Raw genomic sequence first — 21739 nt, 5'->3', positions numbered from 1 at the left:
GCTGACATTTCCGAGCGGGCCTCTTGGGACCTGACGACATGAGACTGGTGTGCGAGTCTCCAAAACAAACCCATTCCTTCTCTCCATTCTTTACCCCCGAGCCCCTGTCAACACAGAGAAGGGCCCACAGAGCCATAAACCTCCAGCCCAGGGGTCCCATATATCGCTGGACCTGAACCACACAGTGTAATTACTCTATTTTTAACATGTGAATCTCTCGCTGGAGAGAAAGGGTGGGTCACAGAGCCTGCAAGCCCAGTCACAAATCACCATGCAGGACATCCTACACGGCTGATCAGCCCACCAGGCGCCTGGGACAGAGAGACCTCATATCAATCATGTCTATCAGAGGGGTTGGGTTAAATGCGGAAGACACATTTCAGTTGAATACATTCAGTTGTACAAATGACTAGGTATCCCCCTTTCCCTTCACTTTATCCAGTGACGAAAAAGACATCACGGTCACATGTGCACAAAACACACTACAGATTAATACGCTTTTCACGCTACTGAGCGAAACAGAACCGAGCTGTACTGGACTGGCCTGGTTAGGCATCTACCATAGTTGCTGGAACTATGCTGGCAAGGACAATGTGAAAAGAACATCTAATAGCCCTATACTCTATATTGTAAATCTGGCACTGACACAGAAAGTGCCATCTTAACACCAACATCAGTTCAAAGAGAAAGTTGAGCTCAATGCCCAAGCTTGTACACTATATTCAGCTAATTATCAGAACATCAGAGATAAGAAATAAAAGGTTTGTTAACTAAGAGGTCAGAGATGGATGATCACTGACCTGGGGCTCACCTGGACACAGGCTAGAGCACAGAAGGAAGGAGGGAGGGAAGGATGGATGGAGAGAGTAACCACTGCAAGTTCAAAGCATCGCAGAGACGGTGGGTAGGCTCGATCCTAGGCCCCACACTCTTCTCAATTTACATCAACAACATAGCTCAAGCAGTAGGAAGCTCTCTCATCCATTTATATGCAGATGATACAGTCTTATACTCAGCTGGCCCCTCCCCGGATTATGTATTAAACACTTTCTTAGTGTCCAACAAGCTTTCTCTGCCCTTAACCTTATTCTGAACACCTCCAAAACAAAGGTACAGTGGGGGAAAAAAGTATTTAGTCAGCCACCAATTGTGCAAGTTCTCCCACTTAAAAAGATGAGAGAGGCCTGTAATTTTCATCATAGGTACACGTCAACTATGACAGACAAAATGAGAAAAGAAAATCCAGAAAATCACATTGTAGGATTTTTTATGAATTTATTTGCAAATTATGGTGGAAAATAAGTATTTGGTCAATAACAAAAGTTTCTCAATACTTTGTTATATACCCTTTGTTGGCAATGACACAGGTCAAACATTTTCTGTAAGTCTTCACAAGGTTTTCACACACTGTTGCTGATATTTTGGCACATTCCTCCATGCAGATCTCCTCTAGAGCAGTGATGTTTTGGGGCTGTCGCTGGGAAACACGGACTTTCAACTCCCTCCAAAGATTTTCTATGGGGTTGAGATCTGGAGACTGGCTAGGCCACTCCAGGACCTTGAAATGCTTCTTACGAAGCCACTCCTTCGTTGCCCGGGCGGTGTGTTTGGGATCATTGTCATGCTGAAAGACCCAGCCACGTTTCATCTTCAATGCCCTTGCTGATGGAAGGAGGTTTTCACTCAAATTCTCACGATACATGGCCCCATTCATTCTTTCCTTTACACGGATCAGTCGTCCTGGTCCCTTTGCAGAAAAACAGCCCCAAAGCATGATGTTTCCACCCCCATGCTTCACAGTAGGTATGGTGTTCTTTGGATGCAACTCAGCATTCTTTGTCCTCCAAACACGACGAGTTGAGTTTTTACCAAAAAGTTATATTTTGGTTTCATCTGACCATATGACATTCTCCCAATCCTCTTCTGGATCATCCAAATGCACTCTAGCAAACTTCAGACGGGCCTGGACATGTACTGGCTTAAGCAGGGGGACACGTCTGGCACTGCAGGATTTGAGTCCCTGGCGGCGTAGTGTGTTACTGATGGTAGGCTTTGTTACTTTGGTCCCAGCTCTCTGCAGGTCATTCACTAGGTCCCCCCGTGTGGTTCTGGGATTTTTGCTCACCGTTCTTGTGATCATTTTGACCCCACGGGGTGAGATCTTGCGTGGAGCCCCAGATCGAGGGAGATTATCAGTGGTCTTGTATGTCTTCCATTTCCTAATAATTGCTCCCACAGTTGATTTCTTCAAACCAAGCTGCTTACCTATTGCAGATTCAGTCTTCCCAGCCTGGTGCAGGTCTACAATTTTGTTTCTGGTGTCCTTTGACAGCTCTTTGGTCTTGGCCATAGTGGAGTTTAGAGTGTGACTGTTTGAGGTTGTGGACAGGTGTCTTTTATACTGATAACAAGTTCAAACAGGTGCCATTAATACAGGTAACGAGTGGAGGACAGAGGAGCTTCTTAAAGAAGAAGTTACAGGTCTGTGAGAGCCAGAAATCTTGCTTGTTTGTAGGTGACCAAATACTTATTTTCCACCATAATTTGCAAATAAATTCATAAAAAATCCTACAATGTGATTTTCTTTTCTCATTTTGTCTGTCATAGTTGACGTGTACCTATGATGAAAATTACAGGCCTCTCTCATCTTTTTAAGTGGGAGAACTTGCACAATTGGTGGCTGACTAAATACTTTTTTCCCCCACTGTAAATGTGGTTTGGTAAGAAGAATGCCCCTCTCCCCACCGCTGTGATTACTACCTTTGAGGGTTTAGAGCTTGAGGTAGTCACCTCATACAAGTACTTGGGAGTATGGCTAGATGGTACACTGTCCTTCTCTCAGCAAATATCAAAGCTGCAGGCTAAGGTTAAATCTAGACTTGGTTTCCTCTATCGTAATCATTCCTCTTTCACCCCAGCTGCCAAACTAACCCTAATTCAGATGACCATCCTACCCATGCTAGATTACGGAGACGTAATTTATAGTTCGGCAGGTAAGGGTGCATTCGAGCGGCTAGATGTTCTTTACCATTCGGCCATCAGATTTGCCACCAATGCTCCTTATAGGACACATCACTGCACTCTATACTCCTCTGTAAACTGGTAATCTCTGTATACCCATCGCAAGACCCCCTGGTTGATGCATATTTATAAAAACCCTCTTAGGCCTCACTCCCCCCTATCTGAGATACAGCGCCTTGCAAAAGTATTCATCCCCCTAGGAGTTTTCCCTATTTTGTTGCATTACAACCTGTTATTTAAATGGATTTTTATTTGGATTTCATGTAATGGACATACACAAAATAGTCCAAATTGGTGAAGTGAAATTAAAAAATAACTTGTTTCAAAAAATTCTAAAAAATGAATAAACTGAAAAGTGGTGCGTGCATATGTATTCACCCACTTTGCTATGAAGCCCCTAAATAAGATCTGGTGCAACCAATTACCTTCAGAAGTAACATAATTAGTTAAATAAAGTCCACCTGTGTGCAATCTAAGTGTCACATGATCTGTCACATGATCTCAGTATATATATACACACACACACCTGTTCTGAAAGGCCCCAGAGTCTGCAACACTACTAAGCAAGGGGCACCACCAAGCAAGCGGCACCATGAAGACCAAGGAGCTCTCCAAACAGATCAGGGACAAAGTTGTGGAGAAGTACAGATCAGGGTTGGGTTATAAAAAAATATCAGAAACTTTGAACATCCCACGGAGCACCATTAAATCCATTATAAGAAAATGGAAAGAATATGGCACCACAACAAACCTGCCAAGAGAGGGCCGCCCACCAAAACTCACGGACCAGGCAAGGAGGGCATTAATCAGAGAGGCAACAAGGAGACCAAAGATAACCCTGAAGGAGCTGCAAAGCTCCACAGCGGAGATTGGAGTATCTGTCCATAGGACCACTTTAAGCCGTACACTCCACAGAGCTCTGCTTTACGGAAGAGTGGCCAGAAAAAAGCCATTGCTTAAAGAAATAAATAAGCAAACATGTTTGATGTTCGCCAAAAGGCATGTGGGAGACTCCCCAATCATATGGAAGAAGGTACTCTGGTCAGATGAGACTAAAATTTAGCTTTTTGGCCATCAAGGAAAACGCTATGTCTGGCGCAAACCCAACACCTCTCATCACCCCGAGAACACCATCCGATGTTTTTCATCAGCAGGGACTGGGAAACTGGTCAGAATTGAAGGAATGATGGATAGCGCTAAATACAGGGAAATTCTTGAGGGAAACCTGTTTCAGTCTTACAGAGATTTGAGACTGGAACGAGATTCACCTTCCATCAGGACAATGACCTTAAGCATACTGCTAAAGCAACACTTGAGTGGTTTAAGGGGAAACATTTAAATGTATTGGAATGGCCTAGTCAACGGTGGCTAGATGTGCCAAGCTTATAGAGACATACCCCAAGAGACTTGCAGCTGTAATTGCTGCAAAAGGTGGCTCTACAAAGTATTGACTTTGAATAGTTATGCATGCTCAAGTTATTTTGTCTTATTTCTTGTTTGTTTCACCCCAAAATATTTTACATCTTCAAAGTGGTAGGCATGTTGTGTAAATCAAATGATACAAACTCAATTTTAATTCCAGGTTGTAAGGCAACAAAATAGGAAAAATGCCAAGGGGGGTTAATACTTAAGCCACTGTACCTACTGCAGCCCTCATCCTCCACATACAACACCCGTTCTGCCAGTCACATTCTGTTTAAGGTCCCCAAAGCACACAAATCCCTGGGTCGCTCCTCTATTCAGTTCGCTGCAGCTAGCGACTGGAACGAGCTGCAAAAAACACTCAAACTGGACCGTTTTATCTCCATCTCTTCATTCAAAGACTCAATCATGGACACTCTTACTGACAGTTGTGGCTGCTTCGCGTGATGTATTGTTGTCTCTACCTTCTTGCCCTTTGTGCTGTTGTCTGTGCCCAATAATGTTTGTACCATGTTTTGTTCTGCTACCATGTTGTGCTGCTGCCATGTTGTGTTGCTACCATGTTGGTGTCATGTTGTGTTGCTACCAGGCTGTGTTGTCATGTGTTGCTGCCATGCTATGTTGTTGCCTTCGGTCTCTCTTTATGTAGTGTTGTGGTGTCTCTTGTCGTGATGTGTGTTATGTCCTATATTTGTATTTATGTTTAAAAAAATAATAATCCAGCCCCCGTCCCCGCAGGAGGCCTTTTGCCTTTTGGTAGATCGTCATTCTAAAAAAGAATTTGTTCTTGCCTAGTTAAATAAAGTTTAAATAAACAAATAGTTTTAAAATGGCTGCTTGACACCAGGGATCTGTCAGACTGTAAATCTCATGTGAGTGAGCAGGTGCGCCCTGCCTCCTGTGCAGGTGTGACAAAGCAACCCCTGGCAAGAGGGAGGGGATCACAGCACTGACAGTACTCCTGTCTAAAACACCAGTGGGTTGGCCCGTCCTACAGGTCTGTCACATTGGCTCACAGCTGAGAGCATAATGACTAATAATCATCATACACCGCTAGCTAGTAATCAGCTTAATTGAAAAACTGGGTCACTGTTTTTTAAATGTAATATCATGGGTTATTATATACCCATTTCCCAGCCGCGTGGAAGGTTCAAATGAAAAGTTGCGTGTGCAGTTCGTCATCATAAACATCTTTGTTTACCCTAGCAGTGCAACTTCAATTGCAGCTTATGCAAGTTAAAATGTAATCAGATGGTTATCATTTACAACATCGCAGATGCCATCAGAGGATTGATTACCTAGCAAACTAGCAAGCCAGCGAGGCAAGGTAAAATATGAAAAATGTAGTTAGATAAAGCCAGAAGAATAACATACTTGTTGAACATAGCTATAGCCATCAGCCTTGCGCGTTTTCATGGTCATCACTCACTCACCTAAAGCTGCAATATGTAACTTTTTGGGCGACCTGACCAAATTCACATAGAACTGTGTGTTATAAATCTATCATTCTCATTGAAAGCAAGTCTAAGAAGCGGTAGATCTGTTCTATGTCCACTATTTCTATGCTTCCCTTTCTTAAGTTTAGTTTTTGCGTCTTTTACTTTCGGTTTTGTACACCTGCTTCAAACAGCTCAAAATACAATATTTTTGGTTATGGAAAATTTATTTCACAGCGGTTTAGATGGTACAATGATTCTCTACACTATATTTGCTTGTTTTGTCACATAAACTGAAATTAAGCAAACTATTAGAATTTTTGCTACCAGGAAATGGCGGAGCGATTTCTGCATACTGCATCTTTAAGTTTGTCAAGGTCCTGACTTTAGCGTTAGCTATCCTGCTACAGAGCTTTTTGGTGCCGGGATGCGCACATCACTCGAAAGTGACACTTGCTTGTAAACAAAAAAATTGCTCTATGATGACCCTGACATGTCTGTTTCCCAATTTTCTTAAACAGCTTCCTTTTTTCTTTCCTTTGGGGCCGCTGATCATGAAAGACTACATAGCAATAACGAGTTTAGCCTTCCCCCCTGCTGCTTTCATAAATCTTTCAGATCAGCACAAACACTCAGGTCACAAATGAAGAGTCACAAGGACTCCATGTTCATTTATGAGTATTGGGGGACATGTTTTCAAAGGAATCTTGACCCTAGCAATTGTTGCTGCTCTGTGATCATGGCCTTGTTTTCTGCATTTCACACTAGACAGATGTAGTTAAGCTCTCAGAACCTGCCTGCAGCAGTTTGTGTCTTCTCTGTCTGTTTGACACCAAACTGATGGTTTTGTGTGTGTTCAAAGAGCTGAGTCCAACTGAAAAGTTGTTTTCCTGGTTCCTGTGGAGGGGGACAAATGAGCAATATACCAGCAGGCAGGCAGCTGGCAGTGGACTGAATGGAAGAGTATTCATGAGATTAGTGCCGTTAGGGAGACCACCATATGACCTTCTGGCTGTTAAGTTCATTAAGCACAGCAGTGTGTGTGTGTGTGTGTGTGTGTGTGTGTGTGTGTGTGTGTGTGTGTGTGTGTGTGTGTTTGTGTGTGTGTGTGTGTGTGAGGTTATTGCAAATGTGTTTTTGTAGCAACCCCACCCCGCACTCCACAGTGCCTGTTGTAAATATAGGCCAATCCCAGTTCTACCGTTAAATTCTTGTCAATGGCTTTTTTGACCAGCTTCCTAAGTAGCAACAGGTTACAAATTCTCTGTTCAAACTGCTACCCTGTTGCTGGAGTCTTTTTAAAACCAAACCCTTGGATGATGTGGGCCATCTTTTATTGGGAGAGAAAAAAATGCAACTGAAGAAAAAATAAACATTTGGCGCCATTAATCCTTCTCTCTAGCAGCATTACCCAAATCTCATCAGGCCTCCATATAAACAAGTCAACTGGAGCAATAAGCCCCAGACATCCTTTTGTTTCCTTTGGAGATGATTCTTCCATGGAAAAAAGTGACACTTAAAACATCAAGCGTCTTTGTAGAGCTCAGGGGGGGCTGGGAGCTCTGCGACCCTTGTTGGTGGTCACATCCGAGATGGGGGGGCAGCGGGAGCCATGGGGGACAGGCACCGGTAAAGGCCTAACTCAGCCCCATACATACTGCACTGGGGTCTGGTGCGAGACATAGCATTCCATTCTTTGTTATTATGCGACTATAAAATGGCCATTATCAGCATAAATATCCCAAATGTATCTACACTGAACAAAAACTGAGTTACAGTTTATAGAAGGAAATCAATTAATTGAAATAGATTCATTAGGTCCTAATTTATGGATTTCACTGAGAATACAGATATGCATCTGTCGGTGACAAATACCTTAAAAAAAAGGTATCACTGTGGAATGTTGTCCCACTCCTCTTCAATGTCTGTGCGAAGTTGCTGGATATTGGTGGGAACTGGAACACGCTGTCGTACACGTCGATCCAGAGCATCCAAAACATGCTCAATGGGTGACATGTCTGGTGAGTATGCAGGCCATGGAAGAACTTGGACATTTTCAGCTTCCAGGAATAGTGTACAGATCCTTGCGACATTGGGCCGTGCATTATCATGTAGAAACATGAGGTGATGGCGGTGGATGAATGGCATGACAATGGGCCTCAGGATCTCGTCACGGTATCTCTGTGCATTCAAATTGCCATTGATAAAATGAAATTGTGTTCGTTGTCCGTAGCTTATGCCTGCCCATCCCATAACCCCACTGCTACCATGCAGCATTCTGTTCACAACGTTGATATCAGCAAACGGCTCGCCCACACAACGCCATTACACGCAGTCTGCCACCTGTCCGGTACAGTTGAAAACGGAATTCATCCGTGAAGAGCACACTTCTTCAGCGTGCCAGTGGCCATCGAAAGTTAGCATTTTCCCACTAAAGTCGGTTACGACGCCAAACAGCAGTCAGGTCAAGACCCTGGTGAGGACGACGAGCACTCAGATGAGCTTCCCTGAGACGGTTTCTGACAGTTTGTGCCGAAATTCTTATGTTGTGCAAACCCACAGTTTCATCAGCTGTCCGGGTGGCTTGTCTCAGACCATCCCGCAGGTGAAGAAGCCGGATGTGGAGGTCCTGGACTGGCGTGGTTACACATGGTCTGCAGTTGTGAGGCTGGTTGGTCGTACTGCCAAATTTTCTAAAACGACGTTGGAGGCAGCTTATGGTAGAGAAATGAACATTCAATTATCTGGCAAAAGTTCTGGTGGACATTCCTGCAGTCAGCAAACCAATTGCACGCTCCCTCAAACCCTGAGACATCTGTGGCATTGTACTAACTGTAAGTCGCTCTGGATAAGAGCGTCTGCTAAATGACTTAAAATGTAAAATGTAAATTGTGTTGTGTGACAAAACTGCACATTTTAGAGTGGCCTTTTGTTGTCCCCAGCACAAGGTGCACCTGTGTAATGATAATTCTGTTTAATCATCTTCTTGATATGCCACACCTGTCAGGTGGATGGATTATCTTGGAGAAATGCTCACTAACAGGGATGTAAACAAATTTGTGGACAAAACTTTAGAGAAATCTGTGCGTATGGAACATTTCTGGGATCTTTTATTTCAGCTCATGAAACATGGGACCAGCACTTTACATGTTGCATTTATATTTTTGTTCAGTAGATATTGTATATTCCTTAGGGTATATTTTCCTTCAATGTCAGTCCACATTTGTCCTACTGGCTCATGGGTTTACGTTTTTATAGGAAAGTTCTTACACAATTCCTCCTCTGCTGTGGTTTGATCAACATTTTGTAAACCTCCAATCTTCTTCCCATCCTGGAAAATACATACACCTGTCATTTGGGGAATATGGTCAGTGAAGCACAAAGATGTGGGAAGTGTGAAGAGGAAAATTTATTAAAAGCTACAGATGTGCATATTCCCGCCGCTTACTATTCCATTTATAGTCCTTTATTAGTCCAGACTGAATTCAGATCATTTTCAAGCTGAGGACATTAAAGAACGTCATGAGGGAACATTACGTTAGTCCTGTTTACACTATCAGATTCCTGCCTGTGGTAAAAGTTTGCCATCTCAGAGATTTACGAGGATAAAGTCACACACAGTCCCTGCCCAGACAATACCTCCCATCTGATATTTCTGAGGGGGATTGATGATTCATGGCATTCATTAAAATATATCAAATAAGCCTCAGCAGGTCAACAAATCATCACACCCCTACCCGCCTCTGCCAAAATGAGCAATCTTTAACAAATCACAATGTTATTTTAAGATGGCCTTTTTGCTTTTTCGTGTACACAGACTGTGTTTGTATCTGAACACCAGTCCTTAGGAAAGTGGCCTATAAGGATAACAACCCTGAGGATTATTTCTTGCCACAAAAGGAGAACTTGAGCCCCATCTGGTATCTGGCCAGCTAATCAAACTGACCTCAGCTAGCCCAGATGTTAAGTGTTTTACCACAACAGCAGCATAGAACAGCACAGCTCAGCACTAGGCAAGGCAGGGATTCTGTCTTTTTCAGCAGTGCCAGGTGTCACTTGGGGATTATTACCAGTGACTTAGATACTGATATGACTGATGTAATATTGTGTTCCTCGAATACATGCTGGAAATAGAGCAGTTATACCTTCCTCATTCCAAGGTGTAATGGTCCTCAACAACCCTATTATGAGTGTGGATTGTGGAAGTGTTGGTAGAGCATGGCGTTTGCAATGCCAGGGTTGTGGGTTCGATTCCCACGGGGGGCCAGTATGAAAAATAAAATAAAAAGATAATGTAAGTCGCTCTGGATAAGAGCGTCTGCTAAATGACAAAAAAATAATAATAAAAAAAAATAGTGTAGAAGTGTGTACAGTAGTTGGTTTTATAGTTGTGTGTGTTTATAAAAAAAATTTTTTTTACCTTTATTTAACTAGGCAAGTCAGCTAAGAACAAATTCTTATTTACAATGATGGCCTACACCGGCCAATGCTGGGCCAATTGTGCGGGAGTGTCTGTAAGAGTGTCTGATCAGGCCCAGGTGACTAATACATCTCCAATGATCACACACAGACAGGTGTTATGAGGCATGAGACACTAATGTTACGGCAGTTTCCTTAAAGGCCCAATGCAGCGATTTTTATATCAATATCAAATATTTTCTGGGAAACATTGAAGTACCTTCATGTAATATGTAAATTTCCATAAAAAATAGGCAAAAATAGATTTTTAGCAAAACACTTTTTCAAGCAAGACTTTTGCTAGGACTGTCGGAGTGGTTTGAGTGGGGAGGGGAAAACTGAAAACTATTGGCAAAGATGTTTGGAACTCTTTCTTATTGGTCTATTAACCAATTTACGGCATGGTGATGTCACCATGAAAAGCCTAAACTCTCGCCCATGCAAACCTGCTGATTAGAAGGTTCTGTGTAGATTATATTTTCAACCAGCAACTATCACCCTCCGCTGCAACTTGCCCATGCCTCCACCACTTCTCCTTCACACAAATTCAGACAGCTGATGTTCTGAAAGAGCTGCACAATCTGGACCCCTACAAATCAGCTGGGCTAGACAATCTGGACCCTTTCTTTCTAAAACTAGCCGCCGAAATTGTCGCAACCCCTATTACTAGCCTGTTCAACCTCTCTTTCGTAACGTCTGAGATCCCCAGAGATTGGAAAGCTGCCGCGGTCATCCCCCTCTTCAAAGGGGGTGACACTCTAGATCCAAACTGTTACAGACTGTTATATCCATCCTGCCCTGCCTTTCGAACGTTTTTGAAAGCCAAGTTAACAAACAGATCACCGACCATTTCGAATCCCACCGTACCTTCTCCGCTATACAATCCGGTTTCCGAGCTGGTCATGGGTGCACTTCAGCCACACTCAAGGTCCTAAACGATATTATAACTGCGATCGATAATAGACAGTACTGTGCAGCCGTCTTCATCGACCTGGCTTTCGACTCTGTCAACCACCGCATTCTTATTGGCAGACTAAATAGCCTTGGTTTCTCAAATGACTGCCTCGCCTGGTTCACCAACTACTTCTCAGATAGAGTTCAATGTGTCAAATCGGAGGGCCTGTTGTCTGGACCTATGGCAGTCTCTATGGGGGTGCCACAGGGTTCAATTCTTGGGCCGACTCTTTTCTCAGTGTATATCAATGATGTCGCTCTTGCTGCTGGTGACTCTCAGATCCACCTCTACGCAGACGACACCATTTTGTATACATCTGGCCCTTCATTGGACACTGTGTTAACAAACCTCCAAACGAGCTTCAATGCCATACAACACTCCTTCAGTAGCCTCCAATTGCTCTTAAACACTAGTAAAACTAAATGCATGCTCTTCAATCGAACGCTGCTGGCACCCGCCCACCCAACTAGAATCACTACTCTCGACGGGTCTGACCTAGAGTATGTGGACAACTACAAATACCTAGGTGTCTGGTTAGACTGTAAACTCTCCTTCCAGACTCACATTAAGAATCTCCAATCCAAAGTTAAATCCAGAATCGGCTTCCTATTTCGCAACAAAGCCTCCTTCACTCATGCTGCCAAACATGCCCTCGTAAACCTGACAATCCTACCGATCCTTGATTTCGGCGATGACATTTACAAAATAGCCTCCAACACTCTATTCAGCAAATTGGATGTAGTCTATCACAGTGCCACCCGTTTTGTCTCCAAAGCCCCATACACTACCCACCACTGTGACCTGTACGCTCTTGTTGGCTGGTCCTCATTACATGTTCGTCGTCAAACCCACTGGCTCCAGGCCATCTATAAATCACTGCTAGGCAAATCCCCGCCTTATCTTAGCTCATTGGTCACCATAACAACACCCACCCGTAGTATGCGCTCCAGCAGGTATATCTCACTGGTCATCCCCAAAGCCAACACCTCCTTTGGCCGCCATTCCTTCCAGTTCTCTGCTGCCAATGACTGGAATGAATTGCAAAAATCTCTGAAGCTGGAGACTCTTATCTCCCTCACTAACTTTAAGCATCAGTTGTCAGAGCACCTTACCGATCACTGCACCTGTACACAGCCCATCTGAAATTAGCCCACCCAACTACCTTATCCCCATTTTGTTATTTATTTTGCTCATTTGCACCACAGTATCTCTATTTGCACATCTATCATTCCAGTGTTAATACTAATTGTTATTATTTTGCACTATAGCCTATTTATTGCCTTACCTCCATAACTTTCTACATTTGCACACACTGTATATATATTTTCTGTTGTATTTTTGACTTTATGTTTTGTTTTACCCCATATGTAACTCTGTGTTGTTGTTTTTATCGCACTGGTTTGCTTTATCTTGGCCAGGTCGCAGTTGTAAATTAGAACTTGTTCTCAACTGGCTTACCTGGTTAAATAAAGGTAAAATAAAAAAATCAGGAAATAACACACTTGGCGTCATCAGCTGTTGTACAATATCATATAAAACACAGGAAAACTGAATTTTGACTGCACTGTGCCTTTAAGGAAACACCATCAGGGCCCGTCTCTGGGTGTCCTGTCCATCAGCATTTCTGTCTGTAAGCTTTGATGACTAAGCCTGTTGAGCAACAGTGTCTGTCATGTCACCTCCACCACAAGTGGGATTTTTAAAAAGGTACTGTCTGATAGTGTTCAGCAAGGCAATACCAATCTGGCTACAATACTTCTAAATGGGTATCTAGACTCTAGAACCAGTAGCTCAATCTGCTACAAAGACATGCATCCTAAGGGGTCAAGGGGTGCACAGAGGAATGTGTGTGCTCATCAAAACAGTTCAAAATTCCCAAGCACTGCTCAGTGCTCACCAAACCACTATGTTAGTCTATAGAAAATGAGAATAATTGGGATGCCATTGAGATGTAGGCTAGAATCTACCATCCAACATACATCAAGCATAGGCCTACATTGCTGTCTGAAAATGTTGAGACTCATCTTAATCTCAATAGGTAAATTGTATCCCATTCACGTTAATCTTTTAGAAAACAATGTTTGAAAAAAACATACACTACCAGTCAAAAGTGTAAACACCAACTCATTCAAGGGTTTTTCTTTATTTTTACATTGTAGAATAATAGTTGACATAAAAACTATTAAATAACACATATGGAATCATGTAGTAACCAAAAAAGTGTTAAACAAATATATTTGAGAGTCTTCAAATAGCCACCCTTTGCCTTGATGACAGCTTTGCACACTCTTAGCATTCTCTCAACCAGCTTCATGAGGTAGTCACCTGGAATGCATTTCAATTAACAGGTATTCCTTCTTAAAAGTTAATTTGTGGAATTTCTTTCCTTCTTTATGCGTTTGAGCCAATCAGTTGTGTTGTGACAAGGTAGGGGGGGGGGGGGGGGGGGGGTATACAGAAGATAGCCCTATTTGGTAAAATACCAAGTCCATATTATGTCAAGAATAGCTCAAATAAGCAAAGAGAAATGACAGTCCATCATTACTTTAAGACATGAAGGTCAGTCAATACTGAACATTTCAAGAACTTTTAAAGTTTCTTCAAGTGCAGTCGCAAAAACCATCAAGCGCTATGATGTAACTGGCTCTCATGAGGACTGCCACAGGAATGGAAGACCCAGAATTACCTCTGCTGCAGAGGATAAGTTCATTAGAGTTACCAGCCTCAGAAATTGCAGCCCAAATAAATGCTTCACAGAGTTCAAGTAACAGACACATCTAAACATCAACTGTTCAGAAGGGACTGTGTGAATCAGGCTTTCATGGTCAAATTACTGCAAAGAACCACTACTAAAGGACACGAATAAGAAGAAGAGACCTGCTTGGGCCAAGAAACACGAGCAATGGACATTAGACCGGTGGAAATATGTCCTTTGGTCAGGAGTCCAAATTGGAGATTTTTGGTTCCAACTGCCGTGTCACTATGAGACGCGTGTGGGTAAACAGATGATCTCCGCATGTGTATTTCCCACCGTAAAGCATGGAGGTGGTGTTATGGTGTGGGGGTGCTTTGCTGGTGACACGGTCTGTGATTTATTTAGATTTCAAGGCACACTTAACCAGCATGGCTACCACAGCATTCTGCAGCGATACGCCATCCCATCTGGTTTGGGCTTAGTGGGACTATCATTTGTTTTCAACAGGACAATGATCCAACACACCTCCAGGCTGTGTAAGGGCTATTTTACCAAGAAGGAGAGTGATGGAGTGCTGCATCAGATGACCTGGCCTCCACAATTCCCCGAACCAGAACCCAATTGAGATGGTTTGGGATGAGTCGGACGCCAGAGTGAAGGAAAAGCAGCCAACAAGTGCTCAGCATATGTGGGAACTCCTTCAAGACTGTTGGAAAAGCATTCCAAGTGTAGCTGGTTGAGAGAATGCCAAGAGTGTGCAAAGCTGTCATCAAGGCAAAGGGTGGCTCCCGAGTGGCGCAGTGGTCTAAGGCACTGCATCGCAGTGCCAGCTGTGCCACTAGAGATCCTGGTTCGAATCCAGGCTCTGTCGTAGCCGGCCGCGACCGGGAGACCCATGGGGCGGTGCGCAATTGGCCCAGGGTAGGGGAGGGAATGGCTGGCAGGGATGTAGCTCAGTTGATAGAGCATGGCGTTTGCAACGGCAGGGTTGTGAGTTCGATTCCCACAGGGGGTATGAAAAAATATATATATAATAATAATGTGACTAACTGTAAGTCGCTCTGGATAAGAGCGTCTGCTAAATGACGTAAATGTTTTTGAAGAATCTCAAATATAAAATATTATTTGATTTGTTTAACACTTTTTTGGTTACTACATGATTACATATGTGTTATTTCATAGTTTTAATTTCTTCACTATTATTCTACAATGTAGAAAATAGTATAAAAATAAAGAAAAACCCTTGAATGAGTAGGTGTGTCCAAACTTTTGAATGGTACTGTATATAACAATAAAAACGCAGCATTGAGTGTCAGAGACTTATTTTTGTAATTCTATATTGTCTGGGATTCTGGGGCTTTCTGGACATACTTGTTAAAGGACTTCTTTTCACACCAGGTTTTAGTTCGTAGGTTAAGCTACTGCACGTCGCCTCGGGGCCACAAGGGCACAACCCATTGCAAAGTAGGCAAGGATACGACCAAGATCCGAACATGTGCAATAAATACATCTTCATGCAAACTGAAGACATTATGCCATGCGTCTACCCTCCAAGAGCTTGATGCCGACGTACCTTTTCTAAAGTGAGCTAGAGCACTCTTTATATGTTTAATACATTTAAAATGCCTAACATTTGGATTCCTCATTTTTTGTAAATCAAGCAAGAGGTCACTGGGGAGACCTACGTGAAGGGAGCCACAACAATGATTAGCCACAATAGTGGAATCGTGGTTCGCCATCAAAGTAAAAGTCCCACATTTGAAAGTGATACAAACGGATACAAATAGCGGAATCATGCCATATTTGGACTAGATAATGCTAAACAAGGTTGCAATGTTGTTAATTTACAATGAAATACAATAAATTAATAACCATTGGCAGAGATTACAGCTGTGAGTCTTCTGAGTATGTCTCTAAGTGTTTTGCACACCTGGATTGTACAATATTTGCCCATTGTTATTTTCAAAATTCTTCAAGCTCTAATTGGTTGTTGGTCATTGCTAGACAATCATTTTCAGGTCTTGCCATTGATTTTAAAGCAGATTTAAGTCAAAACTATAACTTGGACACTCAGGAACATTCACTGACTTCTTGGTAAGCAACTGTAGATTTGGCCTTCTGTTTTAGGTTATTGTCCTGCTGAAAGGTGAATTAATCTCCAAATGTCTGGTGGAAAGCAGACTGAAGCAGGTTTTTGATTTTGATTTTGCCTGTGCTTATATCCATTCTGTTTATTTTTTATTCTGAAATACTCCCCAGTCCTTAACGATTACAAGCATACCGTGTGGTCCTCTGTAGCTCAACTGGTAGAGCCCGGCGCTTGTAACGCCAAGGTAGTGGGTTCGATCCCCGGGACCACCCATACACAAAAATGTATGCACGCATGACTGTAAGTCGCTTTGGATAAAAGCGTCTGCTAAATGGCATATTATATTATTATTATACCCATAACATGATGCAGCCACCACTATCCTTGAAAATATGAAGAGTGGTAATGTGTTGTATTGGATTTGTCAAACATTACACTTTGTATTCAGAACAAAAAAGTTAATTACTTTGCCACATTTTTTGCAGTATTACTTTAGTGCCTTGTTGCAAACAGGATGAACATTTTGGGATATTTTTATTCTGTACAGGCTTCCTTCTTTTCACTTTATCATTTAGGTTAGTATTGTGGAGTAACTTCAATGTTGATCCATCCTCAGTTTTCTTCCATCACAGCCATTAAACTCGGTAGCTGTTTTAAAGTCACCATTGGCCTCATGGTGAAATCCCTGAGCAGTTTCCTTCCTCTCCAGCAACTGAATTAGGAAGGACGCCTTTATCTTTGTATTACTGGGTGTATTGATACACCATCCAAAGTGTAATTAATAACTTCACCTCAAAGGGATATTCAATGTCTGCTTTCTTTTTTTTACCCATCTATCAATATGAAATTCACTGCTCGACCTTACATTTAATTGTATTTGTGGGGTACAGAGATGAGGTAGTCATTCAACAATCATGTTAAACACTATTATTGCATACAGTTCATGCAACGTATGACACTTGTTAAGCAACGTTTTACTCCTGAACTTATTTAGGCTTGCCATAACAAAGGGGTTCAATACTTATTCATTTTTAATTCATTAGTAACAATTTCCAAAAACATAATTCCACTTTGACATTATGGGGTATTGTGTGTAGGCCAGTGACCAAAAAACCCTCAATTTAATCAATTTTAAATTCAGACTGTAACGCAACAAAATGTGGAAATAGTCAAGGGGTGTGAATACTTTCTGAAGGCACTGTATTAGACTGCATAATTGCATTGGGGGCATAATTATATGCACTGTACAGCCTTACCCCATTTTATGGGTGCACACTCCATAGGTATCAGCCTACTCAGTGACACCCACAGAATACAACTCTGTAGACTAGAGTTTGCACAAACATTAGCGTCATAGTTCTTATTGCAGTACTGACTATGGCAAATCAGCTCCCCAGTCAACCTATTGTGCGTATTGAACATTAATATTGGACTGTACAGCCTTACCTATGGAGTGTGCACGCATAAAATGGGGTTTCAGCCTAATCAGTGACACCCAGAGAACACAACTCTGAAGTGTGTACACAAATATTAGCATCATAGCTCTTATTGCGGGACTTTGACACCACTGTGACGTGAGCCACATTAGCTAAGGGCAATTCCACTATAACAGAATTATGCTGAGAATCCGATTATAATTCAAACCAAAACCAAAGTTAAACAAACCGTACAACTCTATGCAGAAGGATGACTTTTCATTTTTAATGCTAACAGAATGACGGCACAAACAGCACAAACCGTCACTCTGTTACCAAACATGGATGTATCCTGGAACATATTCCAGTCTGTGCTAGCGAAACAGTCCTGTAGCTTAGCATCCGCTTCATCTGACCACTTCCGTATTGAGCGTGTCACTGGTACTTCCTGTTTGAGTTTTTGCTTGTAACCAGAAATCAGGAGGATATTTATGGCCAGGTTTGCCAAAGGGAGGGCGAGGGAGAGCCTTGTATGCATTTTTGTGTGTGGAGTAAAGATGATCAAGAGTTGTGTTGCCTATAGTTGCACAGGTGACATGCTGGTAAAATTTGATCAAACGGATTTCAGTTCCCCTGCATTAAAATCAACGGCCCAAGAGAAGCGCCACATCTGGATGTGCATTTTCTTCTTTGCTTATGGCCCCATACAGCTTGTTTAGTGTGGTCTTAGTGCCAGCATCGGTTTGTGCTGGTAAATCAGCTGTGTCAAACTCATTTCACGGAGGGCCGAGTGTCTGCAGGTTTTATTTTTTTCCTTTCAATTAAGACCTAAACAACCCGGTGAGGGGAGTTCCTTACTAATTAATAACCTTAATTCATCAATCAAGTACAAGGGTGGGACGAAAACCTGCAAACAATCGCCCCTCCGTGGAATAAGTTTGACACGCAAGGTGAATAGACAGCTACGAAAAATATAGATGACAATTCTTGGTAAATAGTATGGTCTGCAGCTTATCATGAGGTATTCTAACTCAGGCGAGCAAAAACTTGAGACTTCCTTAACATTAGAGATTGCGCACCAGCTGCTGTTAACAAAGAGAGACACCCCTCCACCCTTCCCCTTACCAGAGGCTGCTGTCCGGACTAGACAATGCATGGAAAAAACAGAGATCAGCCACGACTCAGAGAAACATCGAATATTACAGTTCTTCAGGTCCTGTTGATAGGATAGTCTCAAGCAGAGCTCGTCCAGTTTGTTCTCTAGTGATTGTACGTTTGCCAATAGAACGGAGGGTAGAGGCGGTTTATTTACTCGCCAACGTAGTCTCATCAGGTGCCGGCTCGTTTGCCTCTCTTGTGACGTCGTTTCCTCTTTAGAGTCTTGGGTATTAGGGCCTGGTCCAGAATAAGCAGAACGTCCAGAGCTGCTGACTCGTTGAAGTAGAAATGGTCATCCAAATCGAGGTTAGTGATCGCTGTTCTGACGTCCAGAAGCTGGTTTTGGTAATAGGAAATGATGGCGGAGACATTATGTACAAAAAAGGTTAAGCTCAGTGTAAAAAAACAACAACACAAAATAGAGTAAAACGGCTGCTATCCACTGCAGCGTCATCTTATACTAGCTAGCCTGTAACGTCACTTCCTGGAGTAGCTCAAACTGCGCATGTTATGTTTCAAGTTTAACATTTACATTACATTTTAGTCATTTAGCAGACGCTCTTATCCAGAGCGACTTAGTACTATAAAAAAAAAATCAAATAAGTCAAGAAGAACAAAAAAAAGAAATAAGAAGAACATGAGAAAGTAAATAACCTATATACAGGGTCAATGCCAATACCATATTTACAATGTGCCGGGATACTGGAGTGGTAGGGTTAGATATGCATGGTCAGAGCAAAAATTTTAAATAAAAGAGGGTCAATGCAGATAGTCCGTGTAGCCATTTTGTTAGCTATTTAGAAGTCTTATGGCTTGGGGATAGAAGCTGTTCAGGAGCCTGTTGGTATCAGACTTGTAGCTCCGGTACCGCTTGCCATGCATTAGCAGAGAGAACATTCTATGGCTTGGGTGGCTGGAGTCCATGAGATGCCATCTTAACCGACTTCATTTGGCTTCAATGCGCTATTGAGTCTTCACATAGGAATGAATGGTGTCACGTGATCCATGGCTTTGTCCATTCATATATACCAGAGGTATTCAACTCTTACCCTACGAGGTCCGGATCCTGCTGGTTCTGTTCTACCTGATAATTAAATTGCACCCACCTGGTGTCCCAGGTCTAAATCAGTCCCTGATTAGAGTGGAACAATGAAAAAACGCAGTGGAACTGGCTTCGAGGTCCAGAGTTGAGTTTGAGCGATAAATACAGTCATTGGTGCACACTCCATAGGTAAGGCAGTACAGTCCAATATGAATGTTCAATACGTATAATAGGCTGACTGGTTAGCCAATGTGGCTCACTTCACAGTGGTGTCAAAGTCCTGCAAAAAGAGCTACAACGCTAATACTTGTGTACACTCTTCAGAGTTGTTCTGTGGGTGTCACCGAGTAGGCTGATACCTATGGAGCGTGCATCAATTAAATGGGGTAAGGCTGTACAGTGCATAGACTGTGCCTTCAGAAATTATTCATACCCCTTGACTTACTCCACATTTTGTTGTGTTATAGCCTGAATTCAAAATGGATTAAATTGAAATTTTCTCTCACCCATCTACACACAATACCCAATTTTTGCTAATTTATTGCAAATTAAACACAGAATCTCTTTTACATAAGTATTCACACCCCTGAGTCAATATATGTTAGAATCACCTTTGGCAGCGATTACAGCGGAGAGTCTTTCTGGGTAAGTCTCTAAGACCTTTGTAGACCTGGATTGTACAGTATTTGCACATTATTCTTTAAAAAATGATTCACGCTGTTTCAAGTTGGTTGTTGATCATTGCTAGGCAGCCATTTTCAAGTATTACCATTGATTTTCAAGCTGATTTAAGTCAAAACTGTAACTAGGCCACTCAGGAACATTCAATATCATCTTGGTAAGCAATTCCAGTGTATACTTGGCCTTGTGTTTTAGGTTCTTGTCCTGCTGAAAGGTGAATTTGTTCTCAGTGTCTGTTGGAAAGCATACTGAACCAGGTTTTCCTCTAGGATTTTGCCTGTGTTTAACTTATTTTTATCCTAAAAAACTCCCTATTCCTTGCCGATGACATGCATACCCATAACATGATGCAGCCACCACCATGCTTGAAAATATGAAGAGTGCTACACAGTGATATACTGTGTTGGATTTGCCCCAAACATAACGCTTTGTATTCAGGACAAAGTTACATTCTTTGCAGTTTTACTTTAGTGCCTTATTGCAAACAGGATGCATGTTTTGGAATATTTTTATTCTGTACAGGCTTCCTTCTTTTTACTTTGTCATTTAGGTTAGTATTGTGGAGTAACCACAATGTTGTTGATCCATCCTCAGTTCTCCTATCACAGCCATTAAACTCTGTTTTAAAGTCACCATTGGCCACATGGTGACATCCCTGAGTGGTTTCCTTCCTCTGGGAAGGACTCTTGTATCTTCGTAGTGACTGGTTGTATTGATAACTTCACCTTGCTCAAAGCGATATTCAATGTCCGTTTTTTTTTAACCAATAGGTGCCCTTCTTTGTGAGGCATTGGAAAACCTCCCTGTTCTTTGTGGATTAATCTGTGTTTAAAACTCACTGCTTGACTGGGGGGTATCTGTTGGGTACAGAGATGAGGTAGTTATTCAAAAATAATGTTAAACACTATTATTGCACACAGAGTGTGTCCATGCAACTTGTGACTTTTTAATTAACTAATAAAAATATATAAAAACATAATACCACTTTCACATTATGGGGTATTGTGTGTAGGCCAGTGGCACAAAATCTAAATGTAATCCATTTTAAATTTAGGCTGTAACACAACACAATGTTGAAAAAGTAAATGGGTGTGAATACTTTCTGTAGACACTGTAATTATGCCCCCAATGCAAATATGTAGTCTAATACATCCACAGTGTGATTTCAATGTTCTGTTTATTGTCAAATTAATTATTTATTGTATTTCATTTTTAATTATGTAACATTCCAACTTTTTGTATCATTCTAGTAGAAATATTTGTATCCGTTTGCGTCACTTAATGCATAACTTTTATTTTGAAGGCAAATCGCAGATTCCACTATTGTGACTAATCGTTGTGGCTCCCTTTTCATAGGTACTGGGGAG

At 42.0% G+C, this 21739-nt stretch overlaps 1 protein-coding gene across 4 annotated transcripts in view; it reads right to left on the bottom strand.

Moving 5' to 3' along the window:
- LOC311141655 (smoothelin-like) overlaps positions 1 to 21739 on the bottom strand; it is a 103117-nt gene that overhangs the window by 80735 nt on the left and 643 nt on the right. The window lies entirely within an intron of this gene.

The sequence above is a fragment of the Coregonus lavaretus genome (assembly GCF_964263955.1).
Source record: "Coregonus lavaretus genome assembly, chromosome: 14".
In the NCBI taxonomy this organism is placed as follows: domain Eukaryota; kingdom Metazoa; phylum Chordata; class Actinopteri; order Salmoniformes; family Salmonidae; genus Coregonus; species Coregonus lavaretus.
This window is presented reverse-complemented; position numbering and strand designations above follow the sequence as displayed.